Source organism: Micropterus dolomieu, unplaced genomic scaffold, assembly GCF_021292245.1.
Source record: "Micropterus dolomieu isolate WLL.071019.BEF.003 ecotype Adirondacks unplaced genomic scaffold, ASM2129224v1 contig_13085, whole genome shotgun sequence".
Taxonomy (NCBI): domain Eukaryota; kingdom Metazoa; phylum Chordata; class Actinopteri; order Centrarchiformes; family Centrarchidae; genus Micropterus; species Micropterus dolomieu.
The window spans coordinates 1-5,303 of NW_025742071.1; the positions used below are offsets into that span (position 1 = coordinate 1).

Below are 5,303 nucleotides of genomic sequence, written 5' to 3' on the forward strand. Positions count from 1 at the left end.
CTACAGCTGTTTCTAAGGTTCCTGAGTTAAGAGATAAGTCGGTGCCAGTTGAGGGCAGGTCTTGGTGAATTTTGTCTCTAATAGCTAGAATTTTATCATTAAAGAAGCTCATGAAGTCGTAACTACTGAGAGCTATGGGAATACTTGGCTCAGTAGAGCTGTGACTCTCTGTCAGCCTGGCTACAGTGCTGAAAAGAAACCTGGGGTTGTTCCTATTTTCCTCTATTAATGACGAGTAGTACGCTGCTCTGGCATTACGGAGGGCCTTCCTATAAGTTTTAACAATACAAACTCAAAAGTTATCAAACAGTGGTCGGATAAAGAGGGATTCTGTGGGAACACCACTAAATGTTCAATTTCAATACCATACACCAAAACAAGGTCGAGGGTGTGGTTAAAACAGTGAGTCGGTTCATGAACACTCTGAGAGAAGCCGATGGAATCTAACAGAGAGATAAACGCAGTACTAAAGCTGTCATTCTCAACGTCCACATGAATATTAAAGTTTAGTCCTTAAAACGGACAAAGTTATTATTGTAGGGGATCTACAATAATAACTTTGTCCGTTTTAAGGACTAAAGTTGACAAAAACTCTGCAAATTCAGATAAGAATTCAGAGTACGGGCCAGGTGCTCGGTGATTTCCAACTTGGGTGCGAAAGACTAAGAACAAGACTTTCAAATGAGTTATAGTTTAGTTTAGGTTTAGAGCTGATTAGTAGGCTAGAGTCGAAGATAGCTGCAACTCCACCTCCTCGGCCTGTGCCTCGAGGAATGTTTAAGTCCTATTTATCAGATCGATTTCAGTTTGTACATGTTAACGATGAGTCCTCCATGCACGCCAAAGTTACTCATGGAGTTCCACAAGGATCTGTCCTCGGACCAATCTCTCTCTCTCCCTCCCTCCCCCAACCGGTCGAGGCAGATGGCCGCCCACCCTGAGTCATGGTTCTGCTCGAGGTTTCTGCCTCTTAAAGGAAGTTTTTCCTTGCCTCTGTCTCCTAGTGCTGCTCTTGGTGGGAACTGTTGGGCTTCTATAAATATCATCACAGAGTTCGGTCTAGACCTGCTCTTTTATGAAAAGCGCTGTGAGATAACTGTTGTTGTGATTTGGCGCTATATAAATAAAATTGAATTGAATTGGTGGATGTGTCACAGTGGGTAATTGAACCTGGATCTCTTACACCAAAGGCATGTGTATTATCCACTGCTCCATCACCACCGAAATTATATCTTTACTTTTATGTTTGAAACTTCATCAACTACTGATAAATGTTGAAGAACCTTTGTTTTGTAGCCTGTTAATGCCTGTACTGTCAGTTTAAGAGGCAGCGGTTTCGTCAATGCTACGCTGCTCGTAGTCTGTGCTATGCTAAGGTCAAAGTTAAACATTTGTTTTGACAATGCAAATGTAGCGATATGTTTATAAATGTTGAACATGCAGCTGCGTCACTGAAATATAAACTTTGTAAATGCGTAAATTAAATCTGTTTTCACTTGTCATCATGTCAACATATAACAGGATCCTGATTATCGTTGTTAGAACTGATGTTGAGTCAGTAGTTTCACTTGAACACGAGGAAACAGGCTGAACCTGGTCTGAGGTGGAGGCCTGACCTGGTTCAGTGCTGAGTGGTGTCTGGCTCCACCTGGTGGTGAATAAAACACAAAGCACTGATGAACTTCACGTCCTGCTGGGTATCACAGAACATAAAGAGCTTCAGGTCCAGCACTGGGCGAACGCCTTCTGTTCTGTTTATTTAAAGTCTTTTTCTGCACAGACTAAAGGAAGCTCCTGGATTAACTGATGTCACCTGCAGCACTGGGACAGAAGCCAGGATCCAAACACCCGATCAGGTTCCTGGTCTGTCTCTGTTGGTCCTGGAGACTCAGCTGCAGACAGGTGATCACACACCTTCATCCTGTTATATCCTGTGAGTCATGTTGTTCCCAAAGTTAAACCAAACCTCACGTCCTGGATTTCTGGAGGAAGAAAGAGTCGATCAGAAAAAGCAGATTGAACTTTTATTCAGATTGAAATATTTTATGGATAAAACAAACTCATGTGATGTTTGAGTGAATTATTTCCACAGTTCTGTGTAATCTCCTGGAAAACATCATCATCATCATTGGAAGGACAGCAGCTCTGCTTCAGTCCTCTTTATCCAGACTGAAGGTCCGTCCCTCTCTCATCTGGTTACTAAGGTTCTTGTTCTGGGTAAATATCACATCCATAGCAGGAAGTGCAGATGTTTCTAAACCTTCCTTTTCAGGGTTCATGAATGATTCCACATTGTAATTTGTTTGTTGTTGTTCTGTATTGTTTACAGGACTCTTTCTTTCATTTACACTTAATTATTAAATCTTAATATTTTTAATAATAATAATAATTTTGTTGTACCTGTACTTTTATGCTTGTTTTCTTTCTCCCCCTGCAAGTTTTGCATGTAGACCGTAAAAAAAGCTCTGCGTCGGGTCCCGCCCCCTACCCTGCCTCTGATTGGCTAAGGCCTTGAAGAGGTCCAACCTTTGGAAAGAGGAAAACAGCGTGACAGGACTGGGAAAATGGCGACTGTGCGGCCCGTTGGACAGCCACACCTCCCTGGTGGCCCGCAGCCTCCTGATCGAAGCCACTGATCGATCAGAACAAATACATGATGAAAGTGATCAACGACTCAAAGAGAGCAGACGGAGTTTAGTGTAGGAAAAAGTTTTCTGTTGATTTTCTGTCAAGTTTTCCAGATTCAGCTGCAACACTTCCTGAAGTGTCCTTCAAAATAAAAGCCCTGAGTTGTCTTTTCCTCTCAGCCTTGAGGTGAACAGGAGTTCCTCCTCAGAGGAAGTTTGTCCTGATAGATTATTGATTTGTCTGATCAGAAAGTCTCTCTGTGCTTGGGTCTCTTCTAATAAATGTGATTTACTTGTCTCCGTTTGTGACGAGCTTCTGTCTGCCTGAGCTTTATTGTTTAGACCGGATGTAGATGTGATTTTAGGTGAAAGATGTCAACTTGTCCTCTCTGTGGTCGGAGCTGAACTCCGCAGTAAAGACAGCAGCTGCGATGGCAGCCAGAGACCCATCCATTAAGTGTGATTCACTGTTTCTCGTGTTAATATGAGATTTACTAAGAGTCGCTGAGAAAAAGTTTCTGACAGCTTTGATGAGTTTAAAGAGCTGAAGGGTTCTGTTCGTTCCTTCTAAACTTTTACTTTCACTTTTAGTTCCTGCATGATGGCGCAGAGTTCAGATTCTTATTTAAAATGTTATTTGAATTAATATAAATATTTACAGTGATTACACAGTTACATGGAAAACACTTTAGATCTATCTGTTTAAATTATAAATAAGAGGTAAACAGGAGAAAAGCAAACAAGGCCAAAGGTTTATTACACAAAATCTATCTCATTGTTATTGATTTCTGATTGTCGCACCTTAATGTCTGATGTGTGTGTTGCTATATCATGCTGTCATTTCAGTGTTTCATAAATGATCCTGGTCTGAATAATGAGCTCATGTGTTTTCTCTCTGCAGCACCACTCAGAAAAAGAAGAGACAGTAAGGATGAACCTCCAGGTCTGAAACTTTCACTTCAGATATTGTTTACACGTTAAAAACATTTGTGTTACACAAACATCACAATTTAGAATGTTTGTTCACCAACACGTGAGAGTGATTTAACATTTCCTGAGTCAGCTGTTTAAAGACTAAGAAGGCTAAAATAAGATCAGAAGTTATTTCAGTTTCGTTAGCCCTTAATTTATATTTCTCCACACCAGAGGAAGGAGGCGAGCTGTGGCCCCCAATGGAACTCTAATTAATGATTAATAATAATAATTAGGTTTGCCACTTTGCCATTTTTAATGAAATGTGATATGATATATAACAAACAAGAAGTCATAATACTACATGAACTGACTTTCTGTTTTTAATGTGATGACATGTGGCAGTTTGTCAGTTCTGGTGTAAGCACAACACGTCCTCGTACCTAAACGATGGATCGATTGTGAATGGCTCCTAAAACTACCAGCCTATTGTTACTATATGACAACATAACATACAGCAGGTTAGTGATGTTACAGCCTAATAATTTTACACTGGTGGGGTGCGGATCGGCTCTGACAACATCTTAATAACCATGTACGCACAAATCATCCACTGACCCCCAACCCAACTAGTTAATGTCTCAGATTCATCCCACCTTTACCGGCCCTTATAACTTTATGGGTGGTAATAAGCTGCTGCAGAGTCAATCTATACAACTGTTTTTCTGGTGAGGCCGGGCTGTGTAAGCATAATATCTCCCAAAGTGTACATTGCACCTCGGGCTGTATTATCTCTCACTTTAGATACTTGACTTCCCCAGTGGAGCTGCAGATCACCCTGTTTCACACTTTGCTTGTGTTCTGTGTCAGACTTGAGGCTGGTTCTTGTTGGGAAAACTGGAGCTGGAAAGAGCTCCAGTGGAAACACCTTACTGGGACGAGACGCCTTCAGTGCAGCGGTCAGCCACTTCTCAGGTAACACACCTAAACACACACACAGACACACGTGGTTTTAATTAAGGGCAACAACTCATAGCACCGATTTCTGGTGGATATAAGTTCATTGTGTACGTTGCTAACAGTTTCCTCTATTGTGAGCTACATGATGAGATTACAACAGGTGGACCAAAGCAGACTCAGGTGTAGATTTGTGACATGAACAATGTACAATAACAGAACGATGGTGTTGGATTTATAGTATCTCACTAAAGTGGGTCCACCCCTCACATGTCTGTAAATATCTGATTCTATCTTTCCATGTTTCAACACTGAAGAAATGACTCTTTGCTCCAATGTAAAGTAGTGAGCGTGCAGCTTGTATAACAGTGTAAAGTAGTGAGCGTGCAGCTTGTATAACAGTGTAAAGTAGTGAGCGTGCAGCTTGTATAACAGTGTAAAGTAGCGAGCGTGCAGCTTGTATAACAGTGTAAAGTAGCGAGCGTGCAGCTTGTATAACAGTGTAAAGTAGCGAGCGTGCAGCTTGTATAACAGTGTAAAGTAGCGAGCGTACAGCTTGTATAACAGTGTAAAGTAGCGAGCGTACAGCTTGTATAACAGTGTAAAGTAGTGAGCGTACAAAGTAGTGAGCGTACAGCTTGTATAACAGTGTAAAGTAGTGAGCGTACAGCTTGTATAACAGTGTAAAGTAGTGAGTGTACAGCTAGTTTAAAGTAGTGAGCGTACAGCTTGTATAACAGTGTAAAGTAGTGAGCATACAGCTTGTATAACAGTGTAAAGTAGTGAGCGTGCAGCTTGTATAACAGT

The 5,303-nt window shown here is 41.3% G+C and overlaps 1 long non-coding RNA gene across 1 annotated transcript; it reads left to right on the plus strand.

Moving 5' to 3' along the window:
* The first annotated feature begins 2,158 nt into the window (after positions 1-2,158).
* On the plus strand, positions 2,159-4,514 carry LOC123966292. The gene is made up of 3 exons (XR_006823940.1): positions 2,159-2,217; positions 2,439-3,570; positions 4,410-4,514. It is a non-coding gene; the product is annotated as an uncharacterized LOC123966292 (long non-coding RNA).
* Positions 4,515-5,303: the final 789 nt, after the last annotated feature.